Genomic DNA, 19,537 nt, shown 5'->3' on the forward strand with positions numbered 1-19,537 from the left:
TTTTCTTTCCTTTTGATTATTTCTTTCTTGATCTTCCTTTTTTCCTGTTTCTTTTCTTTCTCTCTTTCTTTATCTTCCCTCTTTCTTTTTTCTTCGTTTCTTTCCTTCTGATTATTATTTTCTTGGTCTTCCTTTCTTGCATTTTCTTTCAGTCTTTCTTTCCACCTCTTTCTCTCTTTTTCTTTCTTTCCTTCACTCTTTCTTTCTTTCCTTCACTCTTTCTTTCTTTCCTTCCTTACTTCTTTCTTTCTTTCTTTCTTTCTATCAACCAACCAACCAATCAGTCCAGATGTTGAGGTTTACTTTCTGTGACAGAAGCAGCTTGAAACATTTGATGACGGATCAAAAACATTAAACATTCATCAATTATAATAAGTGTTTGACCACACACACACACACACACACACACACACACACACACACACACACACACACACACACACACACACACACACACACACACACAACCTCACACACACACACACACACACACACACACAGTCTCACAGACACACACACACACACACACACGCAGACTGACTGGAGAGGTCGGACGGCGTCAGGATGTGGTAACTGAAGTTTCTCTTCACCAGGATCCCGGAGACTCTCTGACCCTGAGAGCACTTCTCATCCGCCAGCACGCCCATCACCTGCAGCACAGCAGAACGGAGCAAAGCATGCTGGGAGTTAACAACACGGCCCACACCAATACTACAACAACACAACAACAACACACACACACACAGACACACACACACACCTTGGCCAGTTTCTCTCCTCTGAAGTTCAGCGTCACGGCTTCAGTGTTTCGCGGGTTGTGGACTTCGATGTGAACCTCGTCGTTGTCTTCGTACTCTCGGATCAGAGCCGCCTTCAGCCGGGCCATCTCGTTCTGCTCGCCGTGCACCAGGATCTGCACACGCACACACACACACACACACGGACACACACACACACACACACACACACACACATACGGACACAAACACACACACAAACCAACTGCATTAAGGTGGGACACTGCAGGTGAATAGGGAAAAAAAATAAACCAACAGATATCACCATGAAACTTCCCAAGTTTATCATTCACATTAAGACAAATATTTTTTGTATTACAAGTTTTGTCAAGTTTTATGTTTAAATATGTAAATGAGGCAATATATGCGCTAATCTGCATACATTTCCAGAACAGAAATCTGAACAATGGATAAAGAACCTTTCAAAATTCTTGTTTTATTTTGTTGATATATCAGAGTCAGAAGTTTTTACAGAGGAGGATTTTGGATATCTCTTTTTATCACTCTGTAAATGAGAAAATACTGTCACCAAGTTTCTCCATGTTTTTATGAATAAAATGTTGTATAAATCAGGCTGTGAATGATATATCAACAATCCCCTCTGTAAAAACCTTCAGAATATAGACAGGAATCAAACTGGAAGGTTTGGTGTCTTTAAGTGCCGCTGAAGCGGAGATTTCGGGTCCAGAGTCTGAGGAAAAACTCATTTTGAGAAAACGGCCTTTAAAGATTTGTACTGTAAAATTCCATAGATTGTTAATGTGAATCGCACTTTTACGATTGGTCGCGGATACGGAGGAAACGACAATTTTTGGATCCACATAATTGTTCAGGAGAGAGAGGGAGCTTTACAGTGATACCTGACATAACTTTTGGTGAATTTAGGAGAAATCTACTGATGAAAGAGACAAAATGAAGTAAAATAAAAAACCTTAATGTGGATTTTCTACCATTTCTTTCCACTTTTCTGAGAGAAAAATAGCCCAAAATCTCAAAATTGATCAGTGCATGAAAAAACAGTGTTTTTGCCTGTTAGTGTGTCGCATTAAACCCAAAGGATCCAGGAACATCGCTTTGTGGATTTAATTAAATAGTGTGGATTTAAATAGAGTGTGTCTGTGTGTCTGTGTGTGTGTGTGTGTGTGTGTGTGTCTGTGTGTGTTGTTTTTACCACGTGCGGCGGTTTGAGCGCCCGGATGAACTCGCTGGTCTGCTGGTAGTCGGTGTGAGCGGAGAAGGAGATGTAGTCGACCGACATCTTGAGAGGAAGCTTCTGTCCCGACATGGTGGCGATCTCATCAGGCTCCGTCATGATGTGCTGCAACACACACACACATACACACACACAGTATGTTAAATAACCTGTGTGAAAAGTTTCATCATTTAAAATAATATAAAAATATTCTTAAAAGTTCATTAAATCCCAGCGGCACTTGAACGCAACACGACACACTCTTCTGATCGGTCCTACGTCGTTAACACAGGCGTCTGTCACAGATTCAGATTCTTGTTACGTAGCCACATTAAACTCAACATTATCAATAAAACTGACCGGACTGATCCAATACTGGGAATATCTATTGATGCCGATCAATAATATAATTTAAATAAGAGTCTTATTTCTGGTTTTTATTCAGATACACACACACACACTGTAAAAGATTTTGTTTCAGCAATTACACTGTTCTCAGTCAGAGTTATTTGTGTTGCTGTTCTTGCCATCGCAGTTATTATCTCCAAACTATAAGATACCGATTAAAGGAGAAGTTATGAATAAAGAAAGATGCATTTGGGGCAGACAAACTAATTTTACAGCTGTTATTGTCTATTTTTATTTATTGCTGTGATTGTTTATTTTATTTCACTCTCTCACTCTCTGTTGTTCTTAACTTGTCTCCAAAAGTGAACACAGACCTGACATTTCTAAAAACCAGTGGAGGAAACGTTTCACTTCCTGTGATAATAAAAATTTAAAAAAAACTGCAGAAGGGACCCGAGGTGTCGCAGGTTCGATTCCCACCTTGGCGAGCGTCCCCTCCACGCAGTAGCCGGCGATGATGACGCCGTTCCTCTTGTCCGTGCACCAGCTCTCAAACAGCTCCCGGGACAAACCGCTCTGCATCATGCCGGGCGACGCCATCACCACGCTGGGCCCGATGTCGTCGAAGTGGTCCATGCTCTGACACACACACACACACACACACACACACACACACACACACACACACACACACACACACACACACACACACACACACACACACACACGTCAGAAAACAAACGACAAAGACAATGGAAACAGGCAATAGCATACATAGGGTTGCAAAATATCGGGTATCGGGTAATATCGGAAACTTTCTATGGGAATAAACGGGAATAAATCCGAAATTTACAAAATTGAAGGTTGGCCCTTAAAGGGATAATTCACCCTAGAATGATATTTCGCTCATTATCTACTCACCCTCATGTTGACTAAGGGCTGGAAGAATTTTCAGAGTCCACCGTCCCTTCTCTGAGTTACAGGGGGTCTTGGCGTAGCAGTGCATTTCAATGCAACGGTTGCAAAGGGACACCAGAGCTCTTCGTAAAAAACACACACAAAAAAACATCCAAATACCTCCATGCTGCTCGTATGTAATGTCCGTCTTGTGCTGAAGCCCCAAATTGCGTAATTGTCCCGAAAAAAATTAAATAAGTCCACATTCCAAGCATGTTTGTAGCATTAGCTCCGAGTGTCTGTTGTCCGGGCTCTTCCGCTGCCAGCGCGCATGCGCAAGGTTCTGGCTCGTACAAATACGGCTCAGCAAAGAAATGCAGCTCGTCCTCGACATCAAAATCTTCAGCCATGGCTAAAATATGTTTTAAGAGGCCAAAATTGCACGAAAAAGTGTTGTCCCGGTGCAAGGCAGGCTATTACGGACTGCTTCTAGTCCTTCACCGGGGTAAACAAGGAAGCGAGTCGGTCTCAGTGCGAACCTTGCGCATGCGCGCTGGCAGCGGAACCGGACAACAGACACTAGGAGCTAATGCTACAAACATGCTTGGAATGTGGACTTATTTAATTTTTTTCGGGACAATTACGCAATTTGGGGCTTCAGCACAAGACGGACATTACATACGAGCATCATGGAGGTATTTGGATGTTTTTTTGTGTGTGTTTTTTTACGAAGAGCTCTGGTGTCCCTTTGCAACCGTTGCATTGAAATGCACTGCTACGCCAAGACCCCCTGTAATTCAGAGAAGGGACGGTGGACTCTGAAAATTCTTCCAGCCCTTAGTCAACATGAGGGTGAGTAGATAATGAGCGAAATATCATTCTAGGGTGAACTATCCCTTTAATAAGCAATTAGTAATATTTTACTCAACATTCATGTTTTTGTTGTTCAGTGAAATAGCTGATTGTTCATACAAGAATTAAAACTTGATAAAGTTCTACTCACAAATAAATCTGTGGAAATGTCATGTTTTTTAATTGTATTGTTATTTTGCATGGATGTCTGCTTATGACGAAACAAAATATTTACATTTATGTTTGGATATGATACAGTTTGTTTAAATTACCCCAAATTTCCAGTTAATCCCCATAAATTCCCATAATTTCCCATAATTCCCATGGATATTTTCCAATTTGGAATAAAAAACTGGAAATTTTCCGCCCCTTTGCAACCCTAAACATACACAATGTATACACTGACAATACACTGACCAAAACAGACAAAACAGAAAACAAAGGACAGAACAAACCTCACGACACAATAAAACAGGACAGAAAAGTAAAAACAAAAACAAAACAAACCTTCAGGTTGCTGATGTGCTTGAAGACGAAGGGGTTGTTGATGTTGATGGCCTTGCGGATCTTGTCGTTCATGGCGTTGATGTAGGTCTGGTACACGGCCATGCACTTCCTGGCCAGAGATGAAGCGTAGAAGATCGGGATGTCGTGGAGCTCCGGGTGGTTCTGCCAGTACTCGTCTGGTCCACACACACACACACACACACACACACACACACACACACACACACACACACACACACACACAAATAAAGTTAACAAACCTACTGCTATGAGTATAGGGATTATGGCAATGGACCAATTTGCCAAAATGTTGAACTATCCCTTTAAGGTAAAAATCTTGCATAGTTCCTCTTTAAAGGTATAGTATGTAGGAATTCCCCCCATCTAGCGGTGCGGTTGCATATCTGAACGTATTCTTGATGTTGCATTCACCTGAAATCGGGCAGACGTCAGACAGACAACAGACGCTGCATGTAACAGGATAAACAAGCGTCTATGTAAACAAGTGGTCCGCCAGCACGAGGCAAAACAATACAGCCGTGACAATATGTTGTCATGGTGACGTCGTATTGTTTACCCGACCCACGTTTTACCGGCTTTCTCTCGTCGAGTAAAATGACATCCGGTTGGTTTGCCGACGGCCGTCTGCCTGACTGCACCTGAATGCAACACCAGTGCCTCCGTCCTTCCTCACACTACACAGTGGCAGGGCCGTTGTATAGGGGAGAAAGGTGATGATAATTCTAGGGGCCCAACGCCCAGTGGGGCCCCATAAAAAACCCCAGTAGAATAATCTTTGTATGACTGATTTATTCTGTGTAAGACCCTGACTAATACTCATAGTACACTGTAAAAACTCAACATCCTTCCAAGAATATTTGTCTTATTTCTTGTCCAAATGTCTCATTTCTAGTCAAAGCTAATCTCTTTCCACTTAAAATAAGACTCATAACCTAAAAATTAACTTGTTTTTAGATAATTTTCACTTGTTTCAAACTAATTTTCACTTGAAATAAGTAGAAAAATCTGCCAGTGAAAGTAAGTTTTTTGTGCTTGTAATAAGGAAGAAAAACTTGTTCCACTATCATATTTTTTCTACTTATTCCAAGTGAAAATATGCTTGAAAGAAGTAAAAAGTGTCTAAAAACAAGCTACTTTTAATATGATGAATCTTATTTTAAGTATAATGATATTTGTTTTGACTAGAAATTACATTTTGACTAGAAATAAGACAAATATTCTTGGTAAGATACTTGGGTTTTTACAGTGTAATGTTGCATTAGCATCAAAACAAGGTAGGCTACTAGGCTAAATAAAAAATGATAATACATACGTAGTCTAAGAAAAAAAACTGGAAAAGTTAGGGGGAGGGGCCCACTTTAGTATTCTTTAAGGGGGCCCAGAATTCCTAGCAACGGCCCTGCACAGTGGTGACAGTTTTAACAGGCCGAGCCGACAGCTCCGCTGAGTTTCCGTGGTTACCTACGGTCACGATGCAACATGGCCGCCTCGGTTCGGTGCGTCGCCCACTCATGTATTTGTAACGACTTGTAACAATTCAATTCTAAGGTACCAGAAAGCTTTCATTTGTATGCGGGTGTGATTCGACTTCAGTGAAATATGTATTTATGAAAGCAATATTTGATTTTTGCTACTAAAAAGCCAAATAAGTTACACACTGGGGCTTTAACGAGTGTGTATGGTGAATGAAAATGTTTCTGTGTGATCCATAGACAGAAACACGTCCCTTAGTTTAATCTTGTAAATAAAACTTGAAGCCTGAATTTATTTTTCCCTCAGCTGAAGGGAAAGCGCCACTCTTAGGTCGCCGTGCGTCGTCATGGCGTCGTTGTTGCCGTGGTCTCACCGAGGATGAGCAGCAGCTCCTGCGCTCAGCCCAGAGCGAACACGGGGATCAGACATCGACCTTCTCTGTTGACGATGTCGTGGACCGTGTTGCAGAACCGAGCCTCTCGCTCCTCCCGCTTCTCGTGGATGTGAGTCCCGTAGGTCGACTCCTGACACACACACACACACACACACACACACACACACACACACAAACATACACTGTCACAGTCTGCTCTGCTCCTCCCCTGCTCTGCTGCTCAGCCACACCCCTCATCAGTCTAACAGCTTTCACCTGCTGCTCTCACCTGCTCACCATCTCCAATCAAGCCAGTATATATGCAGCCTCACTCCACTCACTCTTTGCCAGATTGTCTTCGCTCCCATGCCTGACTCTCCAGCACTTGTTTCCGGACTACTTACCTGGTATCGACCCGGCTTGCCTCCGACCATTGCCTCTCGTCTCAGCCCCGGTAAATCCACCAGCCTTCTGTCTCCGACCACGAGTATTGCCTGCCTGTTTTCTGTTCCTCGTCTGCCTGTGGCTGGTTGGCTCTTGGCCTGTTCCGGCTTCACCAAGAGACCTGTAGCAGACCACTTTTTGGTTTTGTGTGTTTTGGTTTTGTGTGTTGCTGTTGATCATTTTGTCCACAGGAGGGCAGCCTGGTACTGTTAGAATGGTCGAATGAGCTTTTATTTTGAAGAGGTCGCTAACCTACTATGTCACTTCCTGGCTGTGTTGAGTCTTCCGGTAAAAAACAAGGTGATACGGAACGAGTTAACGGCGAAAGTAAAAAGTTAACGTAAACAAAGGAAAAAGAGGCAATGAAAGAGTTGCGGTAAATGAACAATAAAGGACTGGAAATAGCAACCCCCCGAGGAGGCACAAGTTCTCACGTTGGTATTCATCGAGTTGGTTACGGAATGGTTTATGGAAATAAATGTTGAAAACCACCAGTCGAGTCCTAAATCTTTCGGAGGGTATGCTACAGTGAGAACTTCACCCAGCGAGGCACCAGGGACAACTTCGCTCATCAAGGCTCCGGTGACTTCGCCCAGCAAGGGACCAGTGACAACTTTACCACATGCATCGCCACTCCGTCTGTGAACTCCACGGCCAAGCAGCACAGCACGGAGCTACGCTACAGCATCGTATGGTAAAGTGATGGCTCAAGGGACGGTAAAGACTACAAATACAGTAAAAACGGATGTCTTAAAGGAACAGATAAATAAACTACAAGCAGAGATTGAAGAAAATAGAGGATTGCTAAATCAAAAGGATGAAGAATGCTTGTCATGGCAGGAATTAAATGAGCTAACTGAAACCAAAAATAAACAACTAGTTGAGCTTCAACATGAAATGAATGACACTGAGGAAATAAAAATACCACGTCATTCAGAACGCAAAAGTGTACCCACAGAGAGGTTTCTTGCCTATCAAAGGGAGGAACAAAGTAAAAAAGAAAGGAGACTGCTTAGCCTTTATGAACAATGGAAAATTCAAATCAGATCAACGAAAGAAAACCTAAAGCAAAACACAACAGATATGGAACTGGCTAAAATGGCAGACACTGTTGAAAACGGAAAAGATGACATCATGAAAATTTACCACGAAATAAGACAGGGTACCACCCCATCCGCTGATTTAAGACGCAAAATAGATGCTTGTGAGGCAGTCACTAAAGACATTATGAAAATAATAAATGAACGCTTATCCGGAATAGACGATGTCTTTGATGCAGAGCGTGAAAAACGCAAACTCCGTGAGCTCCATGCTCATAACTACGCCCACTCCATTTATGGGACTGCTTCTCAGTCAGCTAATAGTCACTTCTCTGAAGCATCAGTCATGGCTGCAAAAAGGGCTGAAGCAGTTGCAGAGCTCGCTGCAAAAGAGGCTCAATGCAAATTAATGGAGGAAGAAAGAAAGCAGAAGGAAAAAATAAGGATGATGGAATCTGAATTAGAGCGTTTGCAAGCAGAAAGGGACAGAGAAGTAGCACGCGTGAGGCTGGAAAGCTACGACAGAGAAATCAGACAGGAAACTGACAATCAGCCCTTACAGCAAATGAACAGTCTGCCTACACAGCAACAAGACAGTAGATACAACAGGCAGAGCCCTGCCATCCCCTCTGTGTATCACCAAAACCCTCCCATAGTCCCACCAAATTCCTCCACTGACATCTCCTCTTTAGCCCAAGCGATACAAGACAGCATAACCATCAACAGACTCCCCATGCCAATGCCCACAGTGTTTGGAGGAGACCCCATCCACTACATTGAATGGAGAGCTTCATTCATGTCACTGATAGATAGAAAAAGCATCTCATCAGCCGACAAACTTTATTATCTAAAGAAATATGTCAGTGGCCCTGCTCACAAATGTATTGAAGGCACCTTTTTCCGAGACGATGACAAAGCATACAGAGATGCATGGAATAAGCTCAACCAACGCTACGGGCAGCCATTTGTCATTCAAAGGGCTTTCAGAGACAAGCTGTCAAAATGGCCGAAAGTGCAAATCAAAGACGCTGAAGGGTTGAGGGCCTTCTCTGATTTCCTAAATGCCTGTCTCCAAGCCATGCCTCACGTGAGAGGTTTAGAAATCTTGAATGATTGTGAAGAGAATCAAAAGCTGACACAGAAAGTCCCAGATTGGCTAGCAGCACGCTGGAATCGTCAAGTCTCAATAGCTCTCATGGAAGGAAGAGACTTCCCCACTTTTGAAGACTTCGCCAGATTTGTGTCAGTGGAAGCGGAGATAGCATGTAACCCAATCACTTCCCTGCATGCTCTACACTCATCCAGTTCATCCTACGTCAAAAGAAACACAAATGAAACAAAGGGAAACAAAGTAAGTGTCTTCAGCACTCAAACAAATGCAAACACTGAAAACATAAGGTCAAACTATGGAAAAGAAAAGCCTCCCTGCATGTGGTGCAAAGATGACAAGCATCAACTATCCAAGTGCTCAAAATTCAAAGAAAAATCTCTCGAGGAAAGACGAACATTCATAAAAGACAATAAACTGTGCTATGGATGTGTCAAACCAGGTCACAGCGCCAAGGAATGTCGTCACCGTCACACCTGTGATCTGTGCAAGGGAAGACATCCCACCTGTCTACATGATGAACATTACAAAGGGTATGAGGAGAAAGACAGACCTGTAAGCATGGAAAGAAGGAAAATTACAGCAAATGTGAACACAAACTGTTCAAATGAAATTGTGACAGCTAGCCCACTCTGTGTCACTAAAGAGGGTCAGTCATACAGCACCTCCATGATTGTCCCTGTGTGGATCTCCTCTGCCACCCAGCCGTCCAAAGAACAGCTCGTCTATGCACTGCTGGACACCCAGAGCGACAGCACCTTCATAGAGAGAGAAGTAAGTGATGAATTACAACCAAACACTTTCCCTGTACAACTGAAACTCACTACTATGCTAGGAGAGAGCATGATAATGAAAAGTGAAAGAGTAGAAGGACTTCGTGTCAGAGGCTACAATTCAGGCATTTACATTGATCTCCCTCCTTCATACACAAAAGACTGTATCCCCATGAACCGTGATAACATACCTACCCATCAAACAGCAAAACAATGGCCTCACCTAGCAGCAATCACAGATCAGATACCCCCTCTCCTCAGCTGTGATGTCGGACTCCTCATTGGGTATAACTGTCCAAGAGCTATAAAACCCAGACAACTGATTGATGGAGCAGACAATGAGCCCTACGCCGTCCTCACAGACTTGGGGTGGAGCATTGTGGGCTGCTCTACACCTGGCTTTAATGAAAGACAGTCCAGCCTGTGTCACAGAGTCACGGTAAAGGAACTTCCTCCAGTAACGCCGATGGATGTGATCAGCGTCCTGGAGTCAGACTTTAAGGACACGAAAGGAGATGACAAAACTGTCTCACAAGAGGACCTCATGTTCCTGAGCACACTCAAGGATGGTATAAAGAAAAATGCCCAGGGACATTACGAGATGCCTCTTCCATTCAGAAAACGGCCCTCCTTACCTGACAACAAAAGGCTCGCTGAAATCAGGCTCAGTCATCTTCAACGCAAGTTCAGCAGGGATGAAAAATACAAAAGAGACTACACAACATACATGAAGGAAATCATAGAAAGAGGTGACGTGGAAGAAGTGCCCACAGATGGAACTGAAGGTGAGCGGTGGTATATTCCACATCATGGCATATATCACCCTCAGAAGCCTGACAAATTGCGTGTTGTGTTCGACTGCTCTGCAAAATACTGTGGCACAAGCTTAAATGAACACCTGCTCCCAGGACCAGACATGATCAATAACCTGACAGGTATTCTTATAAGGTTCAGACGGCATCCCATTGCTCTTCTATGTGACATAGAGAAAATGTTTCACCAATTTCATGTCCAAGAGGAAGACCGCAACTACCTCCGGTTCCTCTGGTGGAAGGATGGAGATACAACAACACAACCTCAGGAGTACCGCATGAAAGTACACCTCTTCGGTGCGGTGTCATCCCCTGGGTGTGCGAATTATGGACTTAAATACTTAGCTAAAGAACACAGCCACTCACACCCAGTAGGAGCACAATTTGTTGCAAAAGACTTTTATGTAGACGACGGAGTGACAAGTACAGACAATGTGAAAAGAGCCATTCAGTTAGCACAGGAGGCAAGGGAGATATGCAGCAAAGGTGGTCTCCGTCTCCACAAATTTGTGTCAAATAACCATGCTGTATTGCAGAGCCTGCCCCCATCAGAGTGTGCAACAGAGACAAACACAAAGGACTTAACATTCAATGACACACTGGAACGAGCTTTAGGAATTCAATGGAGCATAAAAGAGGACAGCTTCAGATTCAGCAACACCTTAAAGGACCAACCAGCCACACGGAGAGGCATATTATCTACTGTTGCTTCCATATATGATCCTCTCGGCTTCCTCGCACCATATGTCCTCAACGGAAAGAGAATCCTCCAAGAGATGTGCAACCAGGGCACCGGTTGGGATGAACCCCTGCCAGAGAGGTTAAAACCACGGTGGGAGAGTTGGCAACGTGATTTCACCAACCTACAGAAAATAAACATTAATCGCTGTTACTTATCTGCTGACTTTGGAGAAGTTGTAGAGACTGAATTACACCACTTCTCAGATGCGAGCACAAGCGGATACGGGCAATGCTCTTATCTGAGAGTCAAGAATAAGAAAGGAGAGATTCACTGCTCACTGGTGATAGGAAAGGCTCGTGTTTCTCCAACAAAAGTAACCACAATACCACGGCTCGAATTAACTGCAGCAGTGGTTTCAGTCTCCATCAGTAACATGCTCCGAGAAGAATTGAGAATTGTGGATGGAAAAGAATACTTTTGGACTGATTCAAAGGTGGTGTTAGGCTACATAAATAACGATGCACGGCGATTTCACACTTTTGTAGCCAACCGGGTCCAGAAGATCCGCCACTGTACAGACCCACAGCAATGGCGCTACGTCCCTACGGATGAGAATCCAGCAGATGGAGCATCTCGAGGTAAAACTGTAACTGAACTACTTGCATCTGATTGGTTCACCGGCCCCATGTTCCTCTGGGAGAAGGAGTTACCCACGGAAAATGATGCAGTGCCAGACCTGTCCATAGGGGATCCAGAAGTCAAAAAGGCACAAGCCCTGCAAACAAAAACTACAGAAATAATGAGTCTTGTCGACCGCCTGTCCAAGTTCTCATCATGGTCCCGAGCTACCAGAGCTGTAGCCCGCCTGCTTCGACGAGTCAAAAAGATCACATCACATGCTCTTTCAACAGTGAGTGAAAGAGAAAGTGCTGAGCGTGTCATAATCCTGGATCTGCAAAGACAAGCATATGAAGAGGAAATCAAATCATTGAGCAAAGGTAATCAATTACAGCGTGGCAACAAATTACACCACCTTGATGCTTTCCTCGACACAGACGGTCTCCTCAAGGTGGGAGGACGACTCCGCCACTCGTCACTCACTGACTCCTTCAAGCATCCAATTGTCATTCCTAAAGAGCACCATGTGACAAAGTTAATAATAGCTCACAACCATGAAAAGACAAAACATCAAGGAAAAGGATTCACAGTAAATGAAATCAGAGCCAGTGGATATTGGATTCCTGGAATGAGCAGAGCAGTAACATCTTACATCCATCAGTGTGTGATCTGTCGTAAACTCAGGAGAGCTGCAGAGGGTCAAAGAATGAGTGACTTACCTGTAGAACGCGTCGAGCCCTCCCCTCCTTTCACACACTGTGGTATGGATTGCTTTGGCCCTTTCATGACGACACAGGGAAGAAAACAGCATAAACGATACGGCCTGCTCTTTACTTGTTTTTGCTCACGAGCCATTCACATCGAGATGTTAGAGGATATGTCCACGGACACCTTCATCAACGCCCTGCGATGTTTCATTGCTCTCCGTGGTGCAGTCCGTCAAATTCAGTGTGATCAGGGCACCAATTTTGTTGGTGCCAAGAATGAATTCAAGACAGCTTTACAAGAACTTGACACACAGAGACTGAACACATTCCTGTCACAGAAACAGTGTGATTTCATCATGAATGCACCTCACTCCAGTCACGCTGGGGGCGTGTGGGAGCGCCAGATAAAGACTGTCAGAAGTGTTCTGAGCTCTACCCTGTCTCTTTCTCAAGGCAGACTCAACGATGCTTCATTAAGGACTGTACTGTACGAAGCCATGGCCATAGTCAACAGCCGACCCCTCACTGTTGATAACTTGAACTGCCCTGACAGCCTTGAACCTCTCACCCCCAATCATCTCCTCAACATGAAGTCCAGTACAGCACTTCCTCCACCAGGCACATTCCCTAAAGAGGACCTGTACGGAGCAAAGAGATGGCGTCGTGTGCAGTTTTTATTGGAACAGTTTTGGAGTAGATGGAAACGAGAATATCTCCACAATATCACCACAAGGCAGCGGTGGCACACGCCAAAAAGAAATCTAATGGTGGGTGATATAGTGATGGACAAAGATGAACTGTTACCCAGAGGTGAATGGAGACTCGCAAGAGTCATAGAGACTGTCAGCGGCAAGGATGGACTTGTAAGAAGAGTGAAAATCTCAGTAGGAGATAAGAACCTGAGCAAGAAGGGTGAGCGTCTTGCCAAACCTTCAATATTGGAACGCCCAGTGCAGAAGTTAGTTCTGCTTTTTGAAGCTTCTTAAGATGTGGCTACACAAAGACAATGACACTCTTATTGAGAAAATTATTCTTAGTTCACACTCACAGTATTCAATGTGGAACACAAATAATTTTGGTGGGAGTGTAGCAGACCACTTTTTGGTTTTGTGTGTTTTGGTTTTGTGTGTTGCTGTTGATCATTTTGTCCACAGGAGGGCAGCCTGGTACTGTTAGAATGGTCGAATGAGCTTTTATTTTGAAGAGGTCGCTAACCTACTATGTCACTTCCTGGCTGTGTTGAGTCTTCCGGTAAAAAACAAGGTGATACGGAACGAGTTAACGGCGAAAGTAAAAAGTTAACGTAAACAAAGGAAAAAGAGGCAATGAAAGAGTTGCGGTAAATGAACAATAAAGGACTGGAAATAGCAACCCCCCGAGGAGGCACAAGTTCTCACGTTGGTATTCAACGAGTTGGTTACGGAATGGTTTATGGAAATAAATGTTGAAAACCACCAGTCGAGTCCTAAATCTTTCGGAGGGTATGCTACAAGACCCACCTGATCAGCTTCACCTCTCCAGCTCACATCCTCTGGTCTGCTGTGTACCTGCTTTAACCTGCTGTATAAAGACTGTTTAAATACGAATACCTGGTTCATTTGTGCTGCTATTGGGTTCACTCCATACCCGTTACAGTACAATCTGGCCAGCTATGGACCCAGCACACATTCCCAGTCGCTTCGAGGCGATTGAGGGCGCCCTGCAGCAGCATGAGGCCATGATGACTGCGTCTGCTGCTGAAGCTAGACAAGCTGCTGAGACTCATGGACGAGCGCTAGCAGCATTAGCCGGACAGATGCAACAGCTAGCAGCCCGCTTCTCCCAGCTCTCTCCATCTGCTGCGTCTGCCCCCTCTCCAGGAGCATCGGCTTCTGCTCCTGCACCTGTATCAGCTTCTTCACCGCCCAGAGATGCTCCTGAGCCCCGGGTGGGAACCCCGGAGCGTTACGACGGTGATCGAGAGACTTGTGGCCCCTTCCTCACCAACTGCTCTCTTCTGTTCGCCCTGCAGCCCCGCACCTTTGCCACGGAACCAGCAAAGGTAGCATTTGTCATCAACCACCTGACAGGCAGAGCTCGACTTTGGGGAACAGCTGAGTGGGAGAGACGGTCTCCAGCCTGTGCTTCCTTTGATCTGTTTGCTGCCGAGCTTCGCAAGGTTTTTGGATTCGAGAATTGTGGTTCCGAGTCTACAAGGGGACTGATGGGACTGAAGCAAGGCGAGCGAACGGTGGCAGACTATTCAATTGACTTCCGCACCAGAGCCAGCCAAAGCAGTTGGAACAGTTCAGCCCTCTGTGAGGCCTTCCTCCACGGTTTGGCTGACTATATTAAGGATGAACTGGTCTCACACGACACCCCCATCACCTTGGACGGGGTGATTGATTTGGCCATCCGCATTGACCTACGTTTCCAGGCCCGTCGACGAGAGAAGCGTCAAGGGGGGGCCCAACGCTCTCTTCCACCTCGCTCCCGTGGGGGTGCTACAGCAGCCAACTCCACCCCACCGCATCAGCAGGCTGAGGATCCTGAACCCATGCAGTTGGGTCGCACCTCCCTCTCCCAGGAAGAGAGAGAGCGCCGCCGCAAGTCTAACCTCTGCCTCTATTGTGGGGTAGCGGGACACTACATCTCCAGCTGTCCAGCAAAAGCCAGAGCTCACCAGTAGTTGGGGAGGCCCTGGTGAGCTCAACTGCCCTGTCACCTCCCCAAAGCCAGAGACCTCTGTTCCAAGGCCGTCTTCTCCTGCCAGATGGCCCCCACACCTTGGCTATCTTCATTGACTCTGGGGCTGATGTCTGTATCATTGATGAGGAGGTGGTCCTTCAACTGGGGCTCAAGCGGGTTCCTTTGCCTCATCCCGTTCCTGCTAGAGCCTTAGATGGACACATCTTGGGCACTGTCACACATCAGACTTCTCCTGTTCACCTGCTGCTTTCTGGTAATCATCACGAGACAGTCCAGTTCCACATCCTAAGCTCTTCCTGCCTGCCTGTCATCCTGGGGTATCCATGGCTTCGTCTTCACAACCCTCACATTGACTGGGTCACTGGGGCCATCCTGGAGTGGAGCTCCTCCTGTCATCAGAGGTGCCTGCAGCATGCCTCAGCTCCACTTCACTCCTCCAGCTCCTGCTCCAGCTCTTCACCTGACCTCTCCGGGGTGCCACCTGAGTACCATGATTTCCGCCAGGTCTTCAGTAAAGCCAGAGCCATGTCACTGCCTCCACACCGCCCTTACGACTGTGCCATAGATCTCCTGCCTGGTACCTCACCTCCCAAGGGGCGCCTGTACTCTCTCTCTGAGCCTGAGAGAAAAGTCATGGAGACTTACATCAATGACTCCCTGGCCGCTGGCATCATTCGTCCTTCTTCATCTCCTGCTGGAGCGGGTTTTTTCTTCGTCGAGAAGAAGGACAAGACTTTGAGACCCTGCATCGACTACAGAGGACTGAATGATATCACCATAAAGAACCGTTACCCACTGCCACTCATCTCCACTGCCTTCGAACTGCTCCAGGGGGCCACCATCTTCTCCAAACTAGACCTGCGCAACGCCTACCACCTCGTCCGCATCAGAGAGGGAGATGAGTGGAAGACGGCATTCAACACCCCAACTGGACACTACGAGTATCTCGTAATGCCGTTCGGCCTGACCAACGCCCCTGCCGTCTTCCAAGCAATGATAAATGATGTGCTCAGAGACATGCTCAATCGATATGTTTTTGTTTATCTCGATGACATCCTCATCTTCTCCCGGTCCAAGGAGCAGCACATCCATCATGTCCAGTCCGTCCTTCAGCGCCTCCTGGAGAATTCCCTGTTTGTGAAAGCAGAAAAATGTGAATTCCATGTCTCTTCAGTGTCTTTTCTGGGAACATTGTGGCCCAAGGCAACATCCAGATGGACCCAGCCAAAGTCTCTGCTGTCACTTCCTGGCCTGTCCCTGAAAACCGCAAACAGCTTCAGCGCTTCCTGGGGTTTGCAAACTTTTACCGTCGCTTTATCCGCAACTACAGCTCTGTGGCAGCCCCTCTCACCGCCCTGACCTCCTCCAAAGTGCCCTTCCAGTGGTCACCTCCAGCTGCAGCAGCCTTCAAGACCCTCAAGGATCGGTTCACCTCATCACCCATCCTCCTGATGCCTGACTCTGAACGTCAGTTTGTGGTCGAGGTGGACGCCTCAGATGTAGGGGTGGGGGCTGTCCTGTCTCAGCGCTCTGGTACTGACCATAAGCTCCATCCCTGTGCTTTCTTCTCTCGCCGCCTGACCCCCGCTGAGAGAAATTATGACATTGGCAACAGGGAACTGCTGGCAGTTAAGATGGCACTAGAAGAGTGGCGCCATTGGTTGGAGGGCACCAAGGAGCCTTTTCTTGTATGGACAGATCACAAGAATTTGGAGTATATACGCTCCGCTAAGAGACTCAACTCTCGTCAGGCCCGCTGGTCCCTGTTTTTTACCCGCTTCAACTTCACCCTCTCTTACCGTCCAGGATCCCGCAACGTTAAGCCCGATGCCCTTTCCCGCCAGTTCCAGAGGACAGAGGATTCTGCTGACAAACCTGAGTCCATCCTCCCTACGTCTTGCCTTGTTGCCTCATTGACCTGGGACATAGAGGAGAGGGTGAGAGCGGCCACAGAAGGACAGCCAGGTCCCAGCTCCTGCCCGTCTAACTGCCTTTTCGTTCCTCCAGCCTTGAGGTCAGATGTGCTACTATGGGCCCACTCCACCAAGCTCTCCTGCCACCCTGGTGTTCTACGGACACGGCATGCTGTTCTCCAACGTTTCTGGTGGCCCACCTTGCAGGAGGACATCCAGGAATTCGTCAAAGCCTGTCCAACCTGCAATCAACACAAATCCTCCCGCCGGCCACCTGCTGGGCTGCTTCAACCTCTTCCTATTCCTCATCGCCCATGGTCCCACATATCCTTGGACTTTGTTACAGGTCTTCCCACCTCTGACGGCCACACTGTCATCCTGACCATCGTGGACCGCTTCAGCAAGATGGTCCACTTTGTGCCTCTGCCCAAGCTCCCCACAGCTAAAGAGACTGCTCAGTTGGTCCTGCTCCATGCATTCCGCCTGCACGGCCTTCCTGTTGATGTGGTGTCAGACCGTGGTCCCCAGTTTTCGTCTGTGTTTTGGAGGGAGTTCTGCAGTCTGCTGGGTGCCACCGCCAGTCTGTCTTCTGGATTCCACCCACAGAGCAATGGACAGACCGAGCGTATGAACCAGGAACTGGAAACAGCCCTACGGTGCATGGCCTCCCAGAACCCCTCATCCTGGTCGTCACAACTACTGTGGGTTGAATATGCGCACAACTCCCTTGTCTGCTCTGCCACCGGCCTCTCTCCATTTCAGTGTGCTTACGGCTATCAACCACCACTGTTCCCAGCCCAGGAGAAGGAGATTTCCTGCCCGTCTGTCCAAGTCTTCATCCGCCGCTGCCGCAGAACATGGCTCCAAGCTCGCTCCACCCTCCTTCGTTCCGTGGGTCGCTATACTGCCACTGCCAATCGCCGTCGTACACCTGCACCTACCTACCAAGCAGGACAGCAAGTGTGGCTCTCCACCCGAGACTTACCTCTTCGGGTAGAGTCCAGGAAGATGGCACCAAAGTTCATCGGGCCTTTCACTATCCAGAAGGTCATCAATCCAGTGGCGGTCCGGTTGAAGCTCCCACATTCCATGAGAGTTCACCCAACCTTCCATGTATCCAGGGTTAAGCCAGTCCACAACAGTCCCTTGGTCCCTCCGGCACCACCACCTCCCCCTCCACGTATCGTTGATGGTGGTCCAGTGTATGCAGTGCGGCGCCTGATACGTTCTCGTCGGCGCGGTAGAGGTCTCCAGTACCTTGTGGACTGGGAGGGTTACGGTCCGGAGGAAAGGTCCTGGGTTCCTGCTCGCCATATTGTAGACTCCACCCTCATGACCAACTTTCATCGGCAACACCCGGATCAGCCTGCCAATGCGTCAGCTCGTCCTGGGACCCGCATCTTGCCCCCGCCTGTTCAGAATGCTGGAACTCGTTCTGTCAGGCGCAGGGAAACCCTCCTCCAGACCCCCTCCACCCACCCAGCTGAGGAGATGGACTTGTCTGGCTCCCAGGAGTTTTAGGCCCGCTTCCTTTCCCCCTCCTCCCACCCAGTTTGATGACCTTAGGATGTCGGGAGCCATCCCTTGAGGGGGGGGTTCTGTCACAGTCTGCTCTGCTCCTCCCCTGCTCTGCTGCTCAGCCACACCCCTCATCAGTCTAACAGCTTTCACCTGCTGCTCTCACCTGCTCACCATCTCCAATCAAGCCAGTATATATGCAGCCTCACTCCACTCACTCTTTGCCAGATTGTCTTCGCTCCCATGCCTGACTCTCCAGCACTTGTTTCCGGACTACTTACCTGGTATCGACCCGGCTTGCCTCCGACCATTGCCTCTCGTCTCAGCCCCGGTAAATCCACCAGCCTTCTGTCTCCGACCACGAGTATTGCCTGCCTGTTTTCTGTTCCTCGTCTGCCTGTGGCTGGTTGGCTCTTGGCCTGTTCCGGCTTCACCAAGAGACCCACCTGATCAGCTTCACCTCTCCAGCTCACATCCTCTGGTCTGCTGTGTACCTGCTTTAACCTGCTGTATAAAGACTGTTTAAATACGAATACCTGGTTCATTTGTGCTGCTATTGGGTTCACTCCATACCCGTTACATACACAGGTTCAATGTTAAGTGTCTGTGCTCTGTGTTTAAATAAAGATTGAACAGGTTGAACGGCTCCACTCACGGTGATGAGGATGTCTGGTTTGACGCTGGGGATCTCCGCCGCCATCAAGTGTCTGTCCTCCTGACGGGAGAAGTCTCCTGTGTACAACAACTACACACACACACACACACACACACACA

General features: G+C 47.0%; 1 pseudogene across 1 annotated transcript; it reads right to left on the minus strand.

Moving 5' to 3' along the window:
* Positions 1 to 541: 541 nt before the first annotated feature.
* LOC146960221 (cleavage and polyadenylation specificity factor subunit 3-like) lies at positions 542 to 19,502 on the minus strand (annotated as a pseudogene). Its single transcript, XR_015035494.1, has 7 exons — positions 19,419 to 19,502; positions 6,461 to 6,611; positions 4,594 to 4,769; positions 2,818 to 2,976; positions 1,969 to 2,115; positions 761 to 913; positions 542 to 650 (listed from the first exon to the last, which is right to left on the minus strand). The product of XR_015035494.1 is annotated as a cleavage and polyadenylation specificity factor subunit 3-like (transcript).
* Positions 19,503 to 19,537: the final 35 nt, after the last annotated feature.

Source organism: Trachurus japonicus, unplaced genomic scaffold (assembly GCF_045865225.1).
Source record: "Trachurus japonicus isolate A0001 unplaced genomic scaffold, Traja_1.0 AP030569.1".
NCBI classification, from domain to species: domain Eukaryota; kingdom Metazoa; phylum Chordata; class Actinopteri; order Carangiformes; family Carangidae; genus Trachurus; species Trachurus japonicus.